General features: G+C 39.7%; 1 protein-coding gene and 1 long non-coding RNA gene across 4 annotated transcripts in view; one reads left to right on the top strand and one right to left on the bottom strand.

Moving 5' to 3' along the window:
- EHF (ETS homologous factor) overlaps nucleotides 1-11,803 on the bottom strand; it is a 33,714-nt gene extending 21,911 nt beyond the window's left edge. For 2 of the 3 annotated variants that reach the window (XM_057371507.1, XM_057371509.1), the window contains exon 1: nucleotides 11,656-11,803. The gene's annotated coding sequence lies outside the window, so the exon portion shown is untranslated. Of the gene's footprint in view, nucleotides 1-10,963; nucleotides 11,064-11,655 lie in introns of all 3 variants that reach the window. The other variant, XM_057371508.1, reaches the window with a different exon arrangement.
- A 110-nt stretch (nucleotides 11,804-11,913) lies between these two features.
- On the top strand, nucleotides 11,914-13,443 carry LOC130576664 (uncharacterized). The gene is made up of 3 exons (XR_008965689.1): nucleotides 11,914-12,002; nucleotides 12,745-12,848; nucleotides 12,992-13,443. It is a non-coding gene; the product is annotated as an uncharacterized LOC130576664 (long non-coding RNA).
- The last annotated feature ends 9,253 nt before the right edge of the window (nucleotides 13,444-22,696 follow it).

Genomic DNA, 22,696 nt, shown 5'->3' with positions numbered 1-22,696 from the left:
ACCTTGGGTAGAAAAGTTAGGATCTAGATCTGTATCTGAGCTACCCCTCTGCTCCAGGGTTTGGGTTTGGTCCTTATCTCTCTTTTAACGATGTAATTTAAAGACAAAACCATAGTTCAGCTTCCTTTTTGAGAGAGAACAAAGTTCACTTTATGAACACAAGAAAAAAAATTACTTGATGATATGCAAAGTCTCATAGGCTGTTTTTTCTCTGACCCCAKTTTTTTCCAATAATCTTCATATGAACTGACTTCAATTTTCAAGGAACTCATTAGTAAAATGAAAATAAAAGGAAGAATTTTAAAAGAGGAGGTTTTTTTATTTGTTTGTTTTTCTAAATCAGAAGCAAACAGAAGGCAGATCATGACCAGAGAGTCCTCAAGGCATAGATGTGCCTGACAGTGTTAACTACCAATGGCTTGTTCTTCTGCAAGTTTTACCCATTTTCATGTTACTTTAGCAGAGAAAATAGTGAAATGGAACCTGCCACTTAACAAGGATCTGGTGTTTCAGATCCATGCTTTCCTGTCACATCACAGCTTAGATGTGAATCTTCTTGCCATGCCACTAGTTTTTGAATATGAAAAAAATAGTATCATCATTTATTTTACTGTCAAAAAACTCATCCTCCTTTTTGCAGAAGTTGTGCAGAGACCCATATAATATTAGTGAAATAGCTATCATGGAGCTGAGGCAAAAGTGAATCAAGAAAAGATTTTATTTCTTGTGATAGATGTTTGGGTTACATTTACAGTAACGTGTTCTTAGAACATTTGGAACAAGCAGAAAGATTCACTAAAAACTGGCCAAAAATATGCGGGCTGTTTTCTTTTTTACTTTTCAGAGTTGACTTTGACTGGTATACAGCTATGCTTTTATTACTGTCTGCACAACCTCAGCAAGTTCATGATAATTTGGGTCAACCATTTTTTCCTGAATATTTAGAAGTCGTTTGCCATAGATTCATCAGGCTAGCCTCAGGGATACAGAGTCTTGGAAACACAATAATGGGAAAAACTGCCTTTGCTCTTTATTCTTCTTTCAGCACTTAATACCACACCTCATGGAACAACTCCACACCTCCTTTCATGTCCTTCCTATCTCCCTGGTACATCCTTCCTCTAACCAGGAGCCAGCTCATCTCCCTAATCTCCTTTTGCTAAACRCATTTCTTTTGCTTACAATACACTAAATATACAAATGGCCAAAAAGCACTCTAGATGGCCCTGTAACTTGACAAGCCACACGTCTATAATTACGSATGAACCTCATCAGCTAACAAAATATTACCATCATGTTCTAACACCTTCTCCTTTTCCCTTGGCTCTGGTTCCCCAACCACTTCCCTCTGCCTTCCACGACAGCTTCTCCTTGCATTGCTTTAAAGACTATTTTAAAGAGAGCATATTGAGGGAGTTGTTTTCCATACTGCTAATACAGCCTGTCTGACTGTTCAGTTGTTCGTGAATAATGACAATAATAACAGTAATAATTGTGTTTGTATTCATGTTTGGCTCTCATTAGATGCTGACTCGTTGCTGACATAACAGCCACTCAGATATATGCTGCAGCAACAGCCAGTATTTCATGTGGAAGTTTATTTTAACCACTATCACCACCAGCATTTCTCTTTTGTTATGGGACTAGTATGGTTTTCAACAGTAACAACCACTAATTTGCCTACTTAAAAAAAAAAAAACAACAAACCTGCAATTGTGTTTTTCTCTCTTTTCCTTTCTGTAAACTGTGTTTCATATGTTTTGTTTTAATGGAGGGCAACTGCCCAGAAACTTCAAGGTTCCTCTTTAGGGCTGGTTTCAGAATGAGACCAAACAGAATAAGGAACTTGGCATGAAGACCTAAAACAGTGTCTTGGGGAATGTGCAGATTTTCCCATCAGACTACTACTTTTTACATGAATTGATTCATTCAATCAAGAAACTGATTGTGCTTCTTCATTAAACACGTGAGGGTCGCAGTACAAATTAACTGGGACAGAGAAGCTCAAAGTTAATCATAAAACATTTTATGCAGGTTTCTGGGGATCCAATCTATTTGATAGCAGTGTTTATACTGTGTTACAACCCATGCCTKACTAACCATAATATGATCACATTTTTTTGCTGATGGGATAGCAACAGCATATTATTTCAAAGAGGAGATGTAGCAGAGGCAATGCAGGCTTCCTGATGGGAAGGATCAGTCTGCACAGCTGGCAGGGGGTTTCTGGCCATTAATTCTCTGCCACATTCCATAGTACCAAGCTGGGACTTGCTGATCCCACCTATGGGATAGCTCCATCCAGGACACCTGCTTGCCCTGCATTCCTCCCCAGACTACCACGTATCCCTCTTGTAGGTGAGCCTCTGTTTGCCAAGGAAGTTGTTCCCAAGTGGGCGGCTATTACTGAAACAGCCCAATGGAGCTCATAGACCTTGTTTCAGAAAGTTGCTGTCAGACCATTACTCTAACTGCCTTTGAGACGAAATTTGAAGTTTGCGTGTCTTTAGTAAACAATTACTTGGAGTCCAGCTATATCCATGCGGTTTCTTCATATTGTATTTGTTGTGAAAAGAGTAAGAGTTTGCAMGACTACTTCCCTGGTATCCCACTCAGTGGCTGCACAAGAGCTGTTGGCTTTACTGCTGCRTTTAACAGGCTCACTTGCCCCCTGCTCCCAGGATTGTGAGCCTCCCAGAGCCACATGGCAATGGGTCAGTACTTCACATATATGTCACCACCTATTTACACTCACTGCCTTTATTAAAAGCAACCAGAAAATGGGGGAATGTGGTTTCCTTGCTCTGTAGCCACTTTCTACAGGTCAGTCGARAAGTTGTGGGAAATGATGTCTCCCCACTTCTGTGAAAGTCAAGAACACCTCCCTTGACTCCCTCCTGCTTGTGGTTAGAAGAGCAACGCTTCCGTGGCGTCGCTCCTTCTCACCTGGCACAGCCAGAGCTGCCCATCCTGTTTCCATTGATTTCTCCAGTGGTTGCGTTGAACAATACAATGGAGTATTTATGTGTTAGAGTTAGGAGCAGGTTATTAAGTAAAACCCACCGTAAATAGAGCCGTTAATTCAGTTGCTGGCATGGCTCTCTGTTATCTCCTCAATACCTCCCAGAGGGTATTAGTCTTACCCTTTCGTTTGAGTTGGCAGCAGAGTTATTTTTTTGCACCTGCTGCTCTACTCCGATAACAACACAGGTCAGCTTTGATTTGTTGGAATATAAACAAAAAAAGCAAAGCCAGGCATCTGCCTCAACAGCCAGGGCCGGTTTGACGATAGAGCTTTTCCCATTGGGCTTTGTACAAATGTGCTCTTTCAATTCTTACGTGAACTCTCTCCTGTTTCACAAATAGTCCTTTGCTACAGAATAACCTGGTGTCAGAAAAGAGCTCAATACTATTCTTTTCCATCAATGGAACCAAAGTAATGCCCTGTTCTAAGACAAAAGTCAGAAGAAGTGTCATTCAAGATATATAAAGGAGAAGTCTAAGACATGGTGGTTCAAAAATTACTAGGAAAAAGCAGCAAATTAAGGAAAGTAAATGAACTTTATTGAGAGATAAAGAAAACCTGAAAGACTGGGACAGTTTGCTTTCCCATATGACCCCACACACACTCCAACTCTTAATCTACTGTTTCACAGAGGAAAAAAATAACATTGAGTCTATGAGAAGTAGGTACTCAGCTGGGAACTGAGCTACTTTTAAATTCTTCTGAAAATTAGGCCTGCAGGGCTAATCTACTCTAATAGCATCCAAGGTGATGGAAAAACTCCTGAAACACTGATAACCACGGAGCAGAGAAGGAAGAGTCCACACAGACAGCAAAGGCAGTAAATAGCATAAAACACAGACATGACAGAAGGAACCAGCATTGCATCCACATTRTAAAAAGGAAAACTGAGACACTGCTGAAATTATTCACTTAAGTCACATAACAAGTCAATGGAGAAGTTAGTCCAGCTCATATCTTCCAGCTGAAGCTCCATTGCTATCCATTGCACCACGTCTCCAGGAAATCTTTCAACATGCAGATGAGTTAGGTTGAATGTGGTTTTTTTGAGGGCAGAGAGAAGGTATTAAACAAGAGAAAGAATTCTCAAGAAAGGAAAGAGACCTGTTCAGACTGAAAMCAAGATTCTTCTATGCATCATGGCTATTATGTGACTAGTAGAGATTTGAATGATAAGTTAGCCAAACAATTAAATCTACACTTGAAGTATTAAATCAAAAAGCTGCCCTTGACCTATGTATGATCCTGAAAATGAGCTAGAAAATCCTAAGTAGAGCTGGCTGAAATTCAAAATTTATGTTCTGTGGAACTGTAGCTATTTCCACAGGGTTTTTTCCTTCCTTTTTTAAGGTTTTTGTTTGTTTGTTTGGGTTTGTTGGTTGGTTGGTTCAGTTTTGTTTGTTTGTGTGGTTTAGCATTTTTCTGGTTGTTTGTTTGAGGGTTGGTTTGTTTTGTTGTTTTTTTTTCTCTCTCTTTTAATCACAATGAAAGAAAGGAATTTTTAAAAGAAAGTTCCCTGGCATTAGGGAATCAACTGACATGTAAAAACCTATATTCAAGTTGTCCAAGTATCAAATAACCAACTTTGTTAAGTAGAATTGTTTGTAGAAGACAGAAATGTGAGGCACCAAACTAAGGCACACAGGCAGTAATATCCCGCRGAGCAGCTGTGCTGGGAGCAATAAAATCGCCTAACACGGCTGTTGCACATAGGGTCACCAGGGAACCCTCTGCAGAGCCCAACCACGCTAATCCTGAAATGCAGGCAGCCTCTGACTGCCCCAAAACTGAACTGGGACATGAATTTTGTGATCATGTTCCTTCTCTTTCACTGAACACTTTATTCCTATTCTTCCTGTTTATTTATTTCACTTTTTTAAATTTTTCTTTCCTCTTTACCCTCTCTCTTTAATTTTTTTACCTTTTTATTAGTCAGACTGACTGACTGGGACAAGTAAGTTTCCTTCAATACATCATAATCTAGTAACCAGTAAGACAGATTAAAATATCATCTTCAGTTATCTATCTGTGGCACAATAATGCCAGGTCTTACAAACTGCAGAGTTTGTAGCTGGTCTGTAGGAGGGAGGCTGGAGGAGTCAGAAATAGGGAGAAAARCCTTGCTTCCTCCAGTTCTTTTTGCTCCCCTGTACTTCTATGTATCTCAGTCATCAATGTAACTGGAAGAGACATCCCCAACAAAACCAATAAAAATATTTCCAGACTATTTCAAACAACTATTTTCCTCAAAAGTAGATTTATGACCATGGAATTATACCTATTTAACAACATTCTGGGAAAGGGGTATTATCAGGGATCCTTGTAACAGCTACTTTCTGGTGCTGGGGAGTTTTTTCTTCTTTTCTTTTTATCTTTAATGATTAAATCTTCATTCAGTTTTTTTAATATTGAAGATGCGTCATAGCATCAGGAAGGCTGATGCCTTGATCTGCTGCTTATAGTCCAGGGTTTGGGGAAGGGCAGCCCTGGGCAGCCCAGCTCTCAGGCCATGCACGTGCTCCTGCAAAAAAAACTTACTGCAGCACAGGGCAAAACCCACAGGCRTGGAAGTGGGAAACAGCTCGGTCTAGGACTTCTGGCATGAACAGCCCCTCAGTCGATACAAGACAATGCCAGTCACTCATTTATACCTACTGACACAACAGGCATGCCAAATACCAAAGCCTTGCATTTTAAAGGATTAAATCAGGGGCTATTCAGATTAGGGAGCAGAAATGGTTGAAACTAGGAAATAGTTTGAATAGAAATATTTGAATTCCTGTTTTAAAAGCTGCAGCAAGAAAGYCGGTTAAGGAGATAAGAGATTTGCAAGTCTTACGAGGAGCGTCTCGGGGAACTGAAGTTTTCGGCCTGGAGAAAAGGAGGCTCAGTAGACTTTATCACTCTCTACAACTACCTGAAAGGAGGTTGGGGGTCAGTTTCTTTTCTCAGGTGACAGCTGACAGCATGAGAGAACATGGTCTCAAGTTGCACCAAGGGAGTTTTAATCGAATATTAGGAAACATTTCTTCACTTACAAGGTTATCAAGCATTGGAATAGCTGCCCAGGGAAGCAGTAAGGTCTCTACACCTGGAGGTGTTTAAAATACACGTGGATATGGCACTTAGGGACTTGATTTAGTGGTAGACTCAGCAATACTGAGTTAATGGTTAGACTCAATGATCTTAGAGAACTTTTCCAGCCTAAATGATTCTCTAATTCTATGTATTAGTGCAGGGTGTTTGTTATGACTGTTGGAATCGGCAACAGGCAGACAAAGAAATTTACGGCATTGACTCTCGTCCAAAAATATTTGATCATTTAAGATTTTAAAGAACGAAGGGAAGTTTCTACATGTTGTTACAAAGTATTACAGATCCATCATTAAAAGTCTTAGAGAGGGTAAGGATATCTGCYAGTCACTAAATATAGAAAAAACTACATCTATTTTATTTTGTACATTCCAATTTTGATAAGTCTATAAGGATATCTTACTCATCTAATCACCTATTAATTCAGTCTTTAAAAACTTTTTCATCTTCTTCTRTCAGGGCAGATGCCTGAGAGTATTAAGAGTCTTTTATCTGAGTGCTATGTTAGATCTCACTGCAAAAGAGATGAGAACAGCACCCTTGAGTGTGTCAGAATTTGACTCCCTGATAAAGCCCCTCCAATCTATGAGACAATTGCTTAAGTAAGCATACTTTGCAAGTTCATCATTGAGATGTAAGCTACTAAACTATTGTGTAATAATAATTGCATGTTGCAGTAAAAAATCATTAAGAAAGTTTGGGGGTAATCACTATATCATGGACTTAGACTGATTCCTGACCATCGCATCTTGGGCAGTTTTACATGGGTTCTTTAACTATATAGCAAAATAAATTAGTTACCTGCTGTAGCTCACTGTTAAATGAAAGAAAACCTGAAAGTTTTAAAAACCAAAACCAATTCTTCTTATGATGGCACTAGTAATTTAGGTGTAAATATTTTTACACATGGCTGCTTAATCCTTATGGACTTCTAGGGGCTCAAGAGACTATTCTGGCTACATATGATTGTCAGTTGAGAAAATATCTCAAATGTTTATGTCTATATCTTTTCTCCATAACAGTCAATAACTTTTATTCGACATTTTGGTAGCTTCTTTAGGCAGAATTTCTTTCTTTCCACCRACACAATGCAATTATCTTTTATTACCATTTCTTACTGGTCTACGATCAGTGATTACCTAGATCCAGTTGGCAGTTCTGTCTACCAGTTCTCATACTCTTTCCTGTGAAGTACATTTCACAAGATCAGCAGAGGAATAGGTAATGATAACCATGTGCAATGTCAGCTTTTGGAAAGGGAGCCTTGGAGAGCTCTTGCTCAGAGGGAGACATGCAAAATGCCAAATGCTAGTTGATTGCTCCACAGGCTACATGACTCCTTGTTTACTCATTCTCACCCATCTGTAGACCAACGACCAACAAATGCCCCAAGTATTCTAGGCATTCAGTGTGGGATTTGGTGCAAACTGCATCCCCAGTAGAGCTCAAAGGTGCTCTCATACTAAGACTCCTGATGACTTCCACAAAAACAAATTAATCATTACATTTTTGTATTCCARCTATGAGAACAAATCCTTCTTTGCTTAGCCTTTGGATCGGCAGTGTTACTCATGAGCTTCAGTGTTACCAAGTTTGCAATGTACCCTTTTCTTGAAAACTTACTAAAATACTTCCTTGGATCATCAGGGACCTTATACATGTAAGCTGTAGAGTTTGCTGAGGCAGAGACAGTGAGGGAGAGATGCAGACATTTGTGGTWAGAGCTTTTGGAGTGCCCTTGAATACTGGGCAGGCGGAACTGCTGAAACCAGAGTGCTTTGCTGAAGATGGCATTGAACTTCACCAACCCTCAAAAGGCGCTTATTAATAGGGAGAAAATTCTATGATTTTTTGGTTGAAATGCGATAGTAATGAAGCTGTGAGATTGGACAGAGACTACTTCATTTAACATCACAAACTATGCTAGCTACAAAAATAGTGTTTCTGTTCATTTCCTTGTGTACAGCAAATCCTTTACACTGCGTTCTACCACATCCTAATATTGTGTGTCACTAKTAATGACAAATGACAACTAAGTTGGTGGCCATTTCATGCGCTGCTTGTTGCAGAAATGCCTAGACCTCAACAAAAATGCCTACTTTACAACTGAAGGAAGTCTGATGAGAAAGAGAACACTGTAAGACCACAGAAAATCCTATAAAGGGTGGGCACATAGTCCTCAGATTAAAAAGGGGTCACTCATCKCTATCTGTATCTTGATCTCAGCACACTGACGAATTTTTAAACCGGACAGGTCTGTCCTGGAGCACCCACTTTCCAACCTGTTTTTCCGTACAGTAGGTCACTGTCCCAGTTCACAGAGATGGTATTCACAGCAGAAAGAGCTCAGACACTGGTGTGGGGATTGAATCTTAACAAATTAACAGCAACAGAAGGCATGTGACTAGACTCTACAGAACAGATCCAGGCTACGTTGCAGTCAGTGAAAAGTTTTCCTGATTTGGATCTGAGTTAGACATATTTATAAAAAACATGGAGGGGGTGAACAAGGAAGGAAAGCTAAACGCTGATTCTGGAAAGGTGTTATGGCTCGTGGGCAGTTCTCTGAGTTTGCTGAGTCAATAAAATCATTAATCCTTTTCTGTGAGAAATGTACATAAATACACACTTCTTCAGCAGGTGTAGAATTCCATCCTCACACAGGAGTTTGATGCAAATTGTTGCGGGACACGCAACAGACTAACATGTCACTCCTGTCCAAACACAAACATACCTAGAGAAATCCTTCTTTTTCCCCTCTTATCTCTSTCCATCTGTGTTTCTGAATGATTTTTCTATTTTAGTTTGATCTCTCTCCATTGCAATTTGCTACCTTGCACTACCCAGACAGAACAAGTATAAATGTTAACAATAAAATTCATTGGGAATGAAAAAAATTAAGGAGGTTGAGTGGGAGTCAAATTATTTTTCATTTATCCAATTGTCCTATTGTCTGTTTCCACCACTGCTGAAAACCCACAACACCCTGAGAATATCTAATGTAATAAGAAATTGCTATGGCAATACCACAGTATATTCTCTCAGGTGACAAGAGGGTAATGATATCCTATGTTAAACAGACCACATTCTACTACTTGATCTCACCACGACTGGGGTAATATATGGTTGTCACTCTATAGGCTGCTGTGAAGCACGACCTAATTTGTGCTGGGGCAAGCAAGGCAATATTCTGGTTTCATATGAAAACCTTTAGTATCAGGACTYGGGGAAAATACATGTATTTACCATTCTTATAGGCTTTACAAGTGGTATTTGGAGTACAATAAAAAATGGAAAAGCTAAAAGCAAGGAAACATCAACTCTAGTAATGATAGCCTTGTCTCTGTACACAGGACCAGAGCTCAAGGGGGAGAAGGGCGTCTGGAGGATGGCGGCTCTAAGAAAGCCTTAGGCACACTCATAAACCCCTGAACTGGAATTCCCAGTATATTGACTCATAATATCTCTGTTTGGCATTGCTGTTCCTGCAGACTGTGATCCATCCTGACATCCAAATTTCACAGCTGCTGTTAAAAAATTAGAGGAGAGCATTGAAGTGATTAAAGGATGGAAAATCTTACAGTGAAACAGGTTGAGATCCTTCACTGTACTGTAAGTTTCTCCATGAAAAGGAGAAACTTACACTGTACTGTAAGTTTCTCCATGAAAAGTCTGAGCCTTTGGAGCTCAGACTACCACAATTATCAGACACTAAGCTAAGAAAGGATTTGTCCCCAGCTAACTACACAAGCAACAGAAATTTACTTCCCAGGGGAACTTTGCAATAACCATCAAGGGACAACAAAAACAGTTGGCTAAATGTTAAAGCAAGACCATGTCAGACTGAAAATGAGAGAAAATATTTTTAGAAGAATGGTATTTAATTGCTGGGACACTTTGAAAAGTTCTGGGGAATTTCCCATCACTGGATKTCAACATTTTTTTTTTCAAGATTGGAAGTTTTCTAAAAGATATGCTCTACTTCAAGKCACGTAATTATCTTTGAAAAATTCTGGCAATACCTATGTTGTTTTTGCAACAATCATTGGTTTTGAAAATTGTAAGGGGAAGGAATTAAACTGTCATTGTGATATTTATAAATGAAACACTTTAATCCTGTTGTTTTTCTAGTTTTAATTGCAACCTTTTTCTTTAGTTTCTGCATTTGCATTAAATATAAAACTGCTATATTTTTCAGCTCTAATATTTTCTACAGTACAAAACAGATGTCAGAAAACTGGCTTAAACTGCACCCTGAAAATTTGCTATCAAGGCATAATTTAAAGGAGCGTGTTTTTTTATTTTACTCAAGTTTTCAAAAATCTCAGAAAATACTGGTGCAAATTAGATCTGTTTAACACAGTGTCATGTGAGACAAGTACAAATAAAATCACCAAATGAAAATTCTACCTCAAGGTACAGTTCTGTCATTATGAGCTTGTTTAATTCTAAGAATTGTTTATTTCTACAAAATGGGAAAGATAGGAAAGAAAGGATAATTGGATGGCTGGCACTTTAGAAGCAAACATGACATATATCTTTAGATGAAGTAATCAAAAAGCATTTCTGATGTAATTCAATAACTCTATAACAATATACACAAAAGTATGTGCCTAAAATGTTTCATGTGTTGAAATGCAAACATTTTTCACTAAGCCCATTGCACATATTTTACAAAATCAACACAGATTTGGAGCAACTTTTTCTTTACATTCTCTTCTACAACTACTTAAACAACTGTGTCTATACCTTAAGGGGCCAGTTCTGGTTCTATTAAAATAAAATTACCATTGGAACAGAAACAAATTAAACAAAGACTGCGGGCCTCACACTGTATTTACCTACCCAGTGCCTGAGCTGGGTTCTGTGCAGTGTTTTTGCTTAGACAGGACTAAGATCAGCAGAACCTTCTTCACCACACAACTGCCAAGAAATTGCCTTGAGGCTGAAACCAAGCCATAATACAAATGTACTTTAGGATTTTTTGTTACGAGCATAATCTCCATCAATATCCTCATCACTAAAAGGAGCAGAAACACTGTTGCGGTGGAGTGTCTCCCGGTTCTGCGRCAYAAGCACTCTCAATARCAWTGAGAAAGTCCACTTTTTTGCCCCKTGTCTTACTGAACAGATGACAACTCTCTTGACAAAAGTAGCAGATTTACGATTCAGAATATTATGAGCTACATCATAACAGAAAAGATTCTCAGGTTCTGGCCCCACTCAAACATAAACATAACAGAAGTATTTAAATAGAAGATATAAGTTCAAACCAGGAAAAGCAGAAATTTTGATTGTAACATTAAAAAGCTTTTTGATTAAATTAGTTTAGCTGCTGTTCCAAAGTGGAAAGGGAGAGCCTTGGTATGGTGGCCAGGAGTCCAGCAGACAATTAGTCATTATTATTATTATTATTTATTATTATTATTATTATTGTTGTTGTTGTTGTTGTTGTTGTTGTTATTTATTTTCACTGGTGTTATTTTAAAAGAATTGCATTTAAGAAAAGAAAGAAATAAATACTCCAAACACCTTACCTCATTTAGCTGCAGATTCTGGAGTGGAAATCCTGAACTGAGGCAATGGGAAAACTGTCTACAGAACAGTAGGTTGGGTAAGCACAGGTACTAGGTTATGTCAACTAAAGACTCCCAGGAGTGAAGATAAATGGATGTGATACTAATTTTAAAACATTTTGCTGAACACTGAAGCAGCCAATAGGGGAATTCCTTAGGTCACTTCCTGTTCGTTTGATTGGATCTGCAACGACAACAACCAAGATGAGGTTGAGAGCGTTTGCATAAGGCCAGCTCAGTCCTCGGCATTCAAAGAGAACAGGTCTAACCGGGTTACACGCGTGGCTCCAGAACAAAAGAAAAACCTGGTAATGGATGAGGGATTGATTTCTTTGTAGTTGTTTTTTTAAGACCATCCCTTCTTTTTTATTTTATTTTTTTTTATATGGAGGTTATTGCAGGTAGATAGGGAGATCATAATTAGAATGAGGAGAAGTGAAAAGCAGGAGTGTCAATTAATCTGGGAATAACGTTAGGAGGTGCATCACATAGAATAACCCTGTGCTGGCAGGGAGGTGGACTGGGTGAGCCCATGTGATGGGTTCARTCCTTTCTTTTATACATTGAAAATCCCGAAAAATGTGTGAAAGGGAAGYCTTACAGCTTCTCTGGGTATTTGGGAGAAGGTAAGAAGCAAGGAAAAAATCATCAGTGTGGGTGCATGTGGGTTGAGTATGAAAGTTCAGCTACATGCAGGTTAGCAGGGCAGACAATCAGTAGACRCACTGAGTCCAAAGTTTTCCTTGACCATGTGGGAGTTATCCCTCCAGCCTGCAACGATGAACTTGGGCAGGAAACCAGGTACCTAAGTGAAATTATGAAGCCTCACCTGTTTCTCATTATTTCTCTAGTCAGAAAAGGCACCAACATGGAAACAGTTAAAAATGCAGTAATGTGGGAAGGTTCTGAGGTTTCATTAATTTGTATGCATAAAACAAGAAATGCTAAATATTATTATTCAGTGACTGTTCAGTGGTGTGTGTGAAGTGAATTTTCTAGTCTTTGCTCATTTTTGGTCTCAAGTCTCATCATAAATCTTCCCCCTGACAGATGCTGACAAGTGTTCTCAGTGCTAGATTTACCAAGCACAGGGAATGAATTGTCCTTCAGCATCCAGAGATACTATTAATTATTAATCAAGGCTCATTGTCAAGGTAGGGGAAATATTTCACAAATATTCTTTATGCTGAACTTGATTTCAAGATAAATAATGGATCTCAGACTCAAGGAATGTCACCTTTGTTCCCATCATCCACACTAACACCAATTAAAATCTAAGTTTCTTTTGTTCACATAGATAAGGTGCACCTGTGTACAAGTGTTGCTTGGGAAGATTCAATCATTCTTCATCCAGGTTAAGGCCAAGTACAAGTTCCATGGCTTCTGACGTTGATTCTCACCTATCAAAGAAAGCTGTCCTTGAGGCASAAGGAAGACGGTAAATATCCATCTTGGAGAGCTCTACTGTCTTGTAGTTACAACACTAAGGGTTAAGGTTGTCCCTGCAGACAGCTAGGCAGGTATTTTGATAAGCAGGTCTAGCACTTAGGTGATTTTTCTAAGCATTCATGTCACTGAGTCCAAGTATTTGCATACCAGTTCATGTCTTGGTGAGTATTTAAAGCTTTCATCATCAAAATAATGCCTTAGCATAATATCAGCTTGAACAATCAGTCCAGAGCAGGAAAAGCTAAGAAGTGAGCAAAGAACTGGCAAGCAGTAAAGAGAACTTCCCTTCCCAGGAAGGATACCTTTAGCAAGAAATGCATCTTCTATTATCCCACTGAGCAAAATGTGGGAGATTAAAGAATCACACTGAAATACATCTGTTCCATATGCTGCAGAAGCACCACAGGAGGATCCACTGCATCTCAACACAGACAGGGAAATCAGAATTTTCCTGTTGMTAAAAAGAACATCAGCAAAAGCAGACAAAAAGTGGTTCCTATATGGTACAGAGACTGGAATGTGACTTTCTGTTTGTGTGACTGTTGGCTTTTTCTGTTTCAACTCCTAAGGGCAGAGACAGCTCTAGTTGCTAAGACACAGGATACTTCCAGRCAGACCAAAAAGCACATGGTACCAACAGGTCTGGACAAGGTGAAGCTAGCTTGGTTGGCGCACCAGCATGCATTATTTATTACTGTGCTATTTTCAAAGGCAGGGTGCCACACAGGGTGGTGGCTCCCTAAATTTGCTGCCCTGCCTGGCCAACTATGCTGCCCCCATGCTCCCAAGTATGCTTATTGACACTTACATGTGGTTCAGCACTGAGAGGATTACGGGTGGCTTTCAGAGACAGTCAGACCTTTYCCTCTGCATGTCCTTCTTTAGCATTGCGGCCACAAAATTAACATGAAGTTGGTCCTCACASAATTCTAGGTGGCAAACATTAAAAACTTCATAACTAGGAACTTGGAGGCCACAATCACAGTATGGCAGAAATGCCAGTGCAGATTTCCAGAATTAATTTAATTATAGGCATCAAGCATCAAGGAAATTACCTAAATCTGTCTAGATTCTTAAATTGGCGTCTCTTGCTATAATGTCTGACACCTGATGAAAACAGAGAACAAATGTATGGTAATTTCTACTTTTTCATTAATATTAATCTCTGCTTCATTTGTTAAATTCCAGTGGAATATCAAAAGGTGGGTATAATGCTGATATGTAGGTTGGACATGCCAAGCAATTTGAGAATACAAAGTATGAGATTCCTGCCTTCATTCTGCTGCAGCAAAATCAGAAGTGATTCATAAACTTTGATGTAAAATMATACACTTTCTGTAAAAACATCACTAGAGAAGCCAGAAGAAATAGGACAGATGCTATTTCCAAGTTGAGTTTTATGTTATAAACAAATGCCACCTAATACTAAAGTTGCCCATTACTTAGGCGTGCAAGACCTTGTAATTTTTTCTTCAAAATTTGTTGAATTTTAGCCTTTAGCTCTTTGGCTAAATTGAAATTTTTCRTCATGGACATTGGCTGTGCAGCAAAATTTTGAATAATTGTCATCCATAATARTATATGTTTTTCTGACTAATTAAAAAAWRCTAAAGAAAGTGCTCTACTTTGTAYTTATAGRAAGAAATATTGCTGCCTTTTCTTTGGAAAGCTCAGGAACATTTATGTTTCAAGCAAGGACTGATTACAACAGGCTGTCAAATTAAGGGTGTACTATCTACCAYTCCTAATAAAATCCAACTGAAATTAGCTTGTTTAAAGCTTATTGACARATCAMAAAATCACAAAATRGGCACRGTTGGAAGGGGCCACAGTGGGTCATCCTAGAGCACATGGCACAGGATTGCATCTAGATAGATCCTGAATATCTCCAGTGATGGGGAATCCACAGCCTCTCTGGGCAGTCTGTTCCAATGCACTGTCACCCCTACAGTAAAGAAGTTTTTCCTCATGTTCAGGTGGAACTTCTGTGCATCAGTTTCTGCCCATTGCCTATTGTCCTGCTGCTTGGCACCACTGAGAAAGGCCTGGCTCCATCCTGTGACACCCTCCTGTCACACACTTACAGACACTGATAAGGTCCCCTCTCGTTCATCTCTTCTTAAGGCTGAACAGGCTGAACCATCGCAGCCTTTTCTGATTACAGAGAKGGTGCCCTCTCCCAGTCATCTTCATTGTCCTTTACTGCATCCACTCCAGCAGCTCCAAGTCTCCCTTGTCYTGAGGAGCCCAGAACTGGACACAGCCCTGCAGATGTGCCTCACCAGGGCTGAGCAGAGGGAAAGGATCACCTCCCTTGACCTGCTGGCAATGCTTCTCCTAATGCACCCCAGSAAACCACTGGCCTTCCTGTCCACTGCTGGTCATGGACAGCTCACTGTCCACCAGGATCCCCATCCTTCTCCACAAAGCTGCTTCCCAGMAGATCAGCCTGTCCTGGTGTGTGGGGTTATTCCTCCCCARKTGCAGGACCCTGCATTTGCCTTTGTTGAATTTCAGAAGGTCCCTCTCTGCCCRTCTCTCYAGCMTGTCRAGGCCCTTCTGAAGGKCTGCACAGCCCTCTGGGCGATCAGCCACTGCTCCCAGCTTTGTGTCAGCAGGGAACTTGCTGAGGAGGCATCTGCCCCTTCCTGCAACTCACTRATGAATTAGTTAAACAAGGCTGGGCCCAGWATTGAACCCTGGGGGACACCTCTGATGACAGACCTTCAACTCAGTCCTGTGCCACTGATCATGACCCCCTGGGATCTTCCACCCTGACAGTTTCCAGTCCACCTCCCTGTCTRCTCAGACAGTCCATGCTTCCTGAGTTTCCCTGGGAGGATATTTTGAGAGAAAGTGCTGAAGTYTTGCTGAAGTCCAACGAGACAACATCCACTGCTCTCCCCTCACATCATAATCCACGTAGTGGATTCATGAGGGAGAGCCTCATTCTGTCATCTTTCTTTTGCAGCAAATGTTCTCTACTTCCTGGCTTCMCAAGTCTTTCCTAGCAACTAACAAAGGCTATTCCTGTACATCCTCCAACTCAAAAAAGCAAATTTTCCAATGACTCCTCCATTTGGTCCAGCAGCTACTCTCAGTACAACTGGCAGAGTCTGTAGAGGGAAACTGCAGGGTTTGTTCATGGGATTAACCCACAGGATACTCAACGCTGAAACCGCCGTCTCTGCACACCACTTATTCAAAATMCAGAAACTGCATGCAGGGAACAGAGCTAAAAGATCATTATTAACATTGTCATGGGTTAGGAGTTAGAGTACTTAGGGTGAGGGGTACTCATTCAAAGAGAAGCTACCCAATACTATGCATACAGGGAGTGGCCCTGAGCTGAATTTGCTGCACATGAATCAAACTTGCGCTGAAAGCTTCTGTTCATTTCCTCATGAGTTTTTGTATGCTGTTCATCTTCATGGTATTTTAGGTATTATAGTTACACATGTATTTATAATGTAAATAAACATTTAATATATGTAGATTAGTGTATTGCATTATATTAACGAATTAACGCTGAAATTACAGTATTAACACAAAAACATTTATTGATCTTTATGCATCCCTAGTGAGGTGAGAAAGTAATAATTTATTGTCCCTATTGTAATGGGGAACCCTAAAAAGATCAAGACAAAGGTGTTCATTAATTCAGGGTATCCATTTGGAGTTGCCTGAGCACCATGTACTTAAAGCACTTAGTATTCTATACTTATGTAAAGAATTGAAAGCACAGCTACCAGGCATTCTCATTTCAGGTCTTAGCACTTAGCAGGGCATAGTCCATTATAGTTCTGCTGATCACTGGATAAATTACAAGTAAGGAAAGCAATGATGAGGAGCTTGACAGTGGTCACAGAAGGATTTGAGCTTTGCAGACAATTCTGTGAAAATTCAAATTTTAAACCAATACAGCTACATGTTTTAGCATTTCTACAGCTTCTTCACACACACAACAATCATCAAACAGATCCCAACTTTCTGTAAATTTGATCTGAGAAAGTGAAAATAATTGAGTAACAAAGTTCCTTGGTTCAGTAGGGTCTCCCCAGGAGAAGGACGTATCCTGAAAATCCAGRTGTGCTTCAAAAGGGGTACTGGATAATCCAATGAATAAGGGGATAAAAGCAGAACCCCTTAAATCCCATTCCCAGAAAACCATCTGCCAACCAGAAAATACCATTTAAGCACCACCTCTGTTCCTGGAGAAGAGCACCCCCCTCTACCTTGACCTGTCAGGTCCCCTTGCCACATTTTAGATCAAGAGGTGGATTTTTTTCTTGAAAACATCACAGCCATTTCTCTCATCATCTTAGTCTAAAAGTACAGAAAAGGCAAAATCAAGTGTGAATATCTCAGTTTAAGGACTTGCAGGAAAAAAAATTGTGTAAGAAACTTTGCAAGGATYATTGTAAAGTTGTCCATGCTCTGAGAGACTGATTCATAGGAAAAAAACATAGACATCTGCACTGAGAAATAGAAGAGGGATAGGGTAGAAAGAAGAAAAAAAATAAAARACRTATCAAATTTTCCATGGAAAAGATAAGGGTAATAAATGGCTAGAATGAACTTGCAGGGCAAACACAAATTGCTTACACAAACACTGAAAGAAAGAAATGCAAATCCTAGAGATAATACAGGTTTATAATTAATTATTTATTTGGTTTAGTCTCCTCAGTGAGCAGGTCAAACCAACGCACTGTAACATTGTTGCACAAACTGTTGGGAATAAACTTGTATGAGAAATAGGGGGAGAAAGATTAATACTAATAAATAATGGCTGTGGCAAATAAAAAGATATGTGGCAATGAAGAGGCCACTAAATCCAGGGCACCACCAGTTATATCTTGCTTCTGATTTGAAGGAAAAAATATTGAAAAGTTTGTGAGGAGGCAACACTATCAATTGGTAAGAAAGTATTTATAAGACTATCTTTTGCCCATATGAGCTGACTTCATTCCACGGATTTCTGTAAGGCTTTGCCAGTGTGTATCTACTAGTATTTTTAATATAGCTGTGTATATTGCCTTTTCAGGACTCAAAAAAATTTAATTTATTATGAGGCAATACTGACTGTGCAATGATGTCTCAGTGGAAAACTTCATAACTATGCAATAGAGGGTGTTAAACAACAAGCAGGGCAAAATGACCTAATGGGTCTTGTGTATCTGTTGTGGTTTGAATCTCTTAGGAAACACTTTGATGCTGCCAGAACCAAAGCAAAATTATTAGAACATAAAGAAGGCAAACACAAAGTAATGCACAGAGATTAAAAAATAAAAGGAGCACAGATATTGYGAGATAAACTTTAGTAGGGGTCAAATACTTCTACTGTTACATTCATAAGCCAGGACATGATAAAACCAGAAGGGACCATGAGAGGCACCATTCCTGGGTGTTGCACCTCACTCCCAAAATTTGGTGAATATAGAAACAGGTTTCTGCTAGGACCATAGAGACAGGAATTGGAGCACAGCTATAGAACCTAGAAGAGATCTTGTGTCATGTGGATGCCTTGTCCTTAAAGTACAAATGTGAGAAAAGTGGGGGTAAATGCTGTAAGTTGGCTGGACAGGAGTTCAAGTCCATTCCCGCACTTAGATCCTTACCAGTGACTGTATTTCACTATTGCATTTGATACACAGAATATATCAAACATTGTAAGAAGTCTGCAAGTGGGTAAATGGCTCCCAGCTACAGAGGGCTGATTSTTACGGTGCAGTGTGCTTTACCAAATTAAACTTATCCCAGTTCAAGGGTGTTGGTTTCCCTAAAAACCTTATGGAGACTTTTTAAATCTAATGTTTTGAACATTCCCAAAATTAAAAACTGTTCAGCAAAGAGAATTTGTGTTTAGCTCATCTCTACAAGAGACCTACAAGGAGATAATTTCTCTTATGTGCWGGGGAAGCAGAAAATTAAAAATAAGGACAAGATGCTAAAACAGCAGATCAAGGGGCCAATAAAATGGGATTGAAAAGGAATGGCAGGGCCAGTTTMATCAAAAAATGGAAATTGTTCACACTGTAATCACCTACTTTCAAGGCAGTCACCCTTTACAAAAGTCCACTGCAAAATTGGTATAGCATGGGAAAATGAAAAAGAGATGAAAAGTCAAGGGCAACTCTAGACACAAATACCCACATCCAGATTTAGATGAAAARTAATTTAAGGGCACGATGGCACAACACATCCTAACTGAGAATACAGAGACAGACAAATTGAGGTGCAGAGAATCTGACTGATAGATTATGGATTTGATTCATTATGAGGGAACTATGGTAGCAGTGCTACTCCCCTGSATTGCTCAAATAGGAATATGTGCAACAAAGATCCATGACAGCATGAATATGTGTGTCCCCAGGACCTTCAGTGTGAGTTTCTCACTCTTCATGACATTGAAGAGCAGGATTTCATGCATGTCTGTGTGTGTGAATATTGCATGACTGAATGACTGAGGAGAGGGTARACTGAGAAACTTTCATGCACATTTCTGTCTTTGTGCATGAATGTGAGCCAAGTGATTTCAAAGGGGTACATTCATGCATTTGGGAAAGGATATTAAAGAAGACTCCAAGATTTCAGCATTTAGAGTCAGGGAATWGATATATCTGCCATAAGGAAAAGTTGGAATAGCTTCACAGAAATGAATGAGGAGGGGTCTAAGAACTATATAGGTGCAAAGGACAATAAAAACCCAAMCCTTCATGGTTTGAGTTAGCCTTARGAATCGTACCAGAACAGATCTTTTGAGGACATCTCAAAGCAAGCAGCTACCTGCAAGGCAGAGATGTGAACAATTCATAGGCTAACTTCCAATCTTSGTGATGATGAGAGGATTTCCTTTGCCAGCATCTGAGCAGGGGAGTGAGGGTTAACCCTTGAACACAGCTATAGCAGGCAAATCTTCTGAAACCAGTTTATCCCAGTTCCAGTAACTACACAATGTTCAGTGCCTGTGAGATGCAAATATCAAGTTTATGATTAACTGTGTTAAAATTCCATGGAACTGCAAGTACTTTTATTTGTTTGTATAAAGAAATTGAAACAATGCACCCTTTCCTTTCTATGCTTTCACTTTGCTAGCATTTAAAAGAAAATCTTGCCCTAGATGTGTGCACTAAATCCTTACCTGTCCCAAGAGTTTCCTTCACATCCTTTAGCTGGAAAATGAGCTTGTGACTGAGGGAAATATCATTCTAAACAAGATGGGGGATAGAATAAGCAAATGTTTAACACTGACCTCATTGGAAGTCAGCTGGTTCCCACTACAAAACTTTCACCGTGGGGCAGAGACTTTTGCTAAGCAGGAAAGAAAAAGGACATCTGAGCCATGGGTTATTCTTCTGGCAAATATTCAGCTATTTGTCTCTYGAGGTGTCTCTAGTCCTGATGCTACCCTGCCTGAAATAATGTAACACTGTAAAGGTGAATACATTCCTGCTCGTGAGACWTTCCAAGTTTCAGTGGATATGTGTGGAGATGAATACAGTTTGTTAGGGATGCCATAAAGAAGATCTTGGATATACCAGACTATGTACCAGACTATTGTACTAGCATTAATCATGCTAATTAAACTCGAGGGGCATAGAAGTTCAGCCACTGTCCTTAGAGGTCTCTGCTGCATTAGTATTTGAGGTGGGCTGTTCTTGTCTGATAGCCATAATATTTTCTAGATGCCTTTTACTCAGCAAAGATTTCATGTCTCTAAGCCTTATATGTGGCAGGTTGTTCCCAAATTCAAGCACATGTACATCACTTTTTCAAGAACAGGGGAGCAGTGTAGTTCAGCTCTGTGGGTGTTTGTGCTGTGGAGCTTCATMTCCCTATTACAAACCAGGTTATTGAATCTGGAAGGTGACCATGTGAACAGGCACTGCAGTGAGGCACACAGACATGAAGCTGGCACCTCATCACCCCTGTACAGGGTTACTATGCAACATTAGTCAGAATTAATGACTTGATTTATTTAGAAAGAAAAACCTTCTTCCAAGTTTCTCCCATGCCCTTTCTGAAAAGGCTTTTAGCAGCTGGCATGGTGCATCTGTGGGAGGAAAGAATGAGAAGAATTGTAGTGACTTTACTAGGATTTATTCTGTGGCTTGTAAACTGGGCTCAGTGACCCACAGCAAAACAGCCCTGAATTTCAAAGGAGTGAGTCTCTCCTTGAACCGCTCCCTAAGACAGCAAAAGCCTTGGAGCTGGAATTGTGATCTCCAGGAAACTTCATCACTGGTCTCATGCCCTGCAGGAGATCCTTCTGCTTACATGCAGACATCTTAACAGGCAGCAATGCCTCTTGCAATCACTCCAGCGGTGAGAATCAGCCCACCACAGGTTAAGGAGACAGGTGGCCTTATCATGCACTTCCACACACAAATAAACACTTCAGAAATGCCTCTCTAGAGCACACCTGAAAGAAACTCCTAAGGAGCTGCCAGATGTGGAGGAAAGAATAGACACAGGCTTTCAGTCAGTTTCTGTACTAGGAGATTGCACCATTGCTACTACAATGGATTGCATATTCTGTCCTTACTGCCATGTACATAATTTAGTTAATGGTCTGGATGGTCTAATCTAAATGGGGGACCGGCACGAGATYCGTAGATCTGACCATTCTTGCATGGGCACAGAATGTGCACAAAAAGCACGTTCTTGGATCACAGCACAGAAAACACAGGAAAATATGTTAGTATGCCCAAAACCTACAAAAGGAGAAATGGACCGGAGAAGAAAAGGAAAGAGGTGGGAAAAGGGGGAAAAAGCCAAGAAGGTGTTTAAAATTCATAGGAAATGAAATTTTCTATAATTTTTTTCTTCACCATACATTTGGTTGTATTTATTYGCTTTTTATATTTATAGATCACCTGCAGTGGTCCTTTCTGACCTTAACCATTCTGTGATTTCATAGAGCAGTTCAAGCTCTCAGGGCCCTCAGAATGTGTGTAGTTTTACTTCCTGTTCAAACTGAAGTCAGCTAAGTGATCAGACCAGGTTGCTACAGGCTTTAGGGCTTTTTTGTCCCTTTAAAGTAGTTTCTTGGTCCAACAAGGGTATTGCATGAATTGAAACTACTGTTATAAGTATCACTGTAATCAGTCTATCATCTAGACTAGTTTTAAATGTTTCTCAGAATGGTACTTGTACCTCTCCCCTTACAGACTCTTCAGAGATAYTACTCATTCTGGCAAGAAGTTTATYGGRCTCAGTTTTGCCCTGATCATGTTGAATCACATACTCCAGTTATAATCTACTGTCATATCCCTCTCATTGTGTGACTGCATCTTCTAAACCRAACCTCATATTTCTTTTCACATCTCAAATAATGCTGAAGGTAGAAGCACCAAGGCACCATGAAATCCACTGTCTGCAAGGATACAAGCTGAAAGAAAGCAGCCACCTGTTCATGTGAAATTCTGTAGAGTAAAAAAAAAAAAAAAAGCAGAAGCAAATTCCTCTGAAAATAATGGTTAATTATATGTGAGTCCAACCATTGTTAAATATTACCTTCAGCCTTTTTCTCCGCACAGCATAGTTGCATAAA

Source organism: Malurus melanocephalus, unplaced genomic scaffold (assembly GCF_030028575.1).
Source record: "Malurus melanocephalus ecotype Western Australia unplaced genomic scaffold, MMel_1.1 scaffold_147, whole genome shotgun sequence".
Taxonomy (NCBI): domain Eukaryota; kingdom Metazoa; phylum Chordata; class Aves; order Passeriformes; family Maluridae; genus Malurus; species Malurus melanocephalus.
Note: the sequence above shows the minus strand (reverse complement) of the source record. Positions and strands in the feature narration are given on the sequence as shown.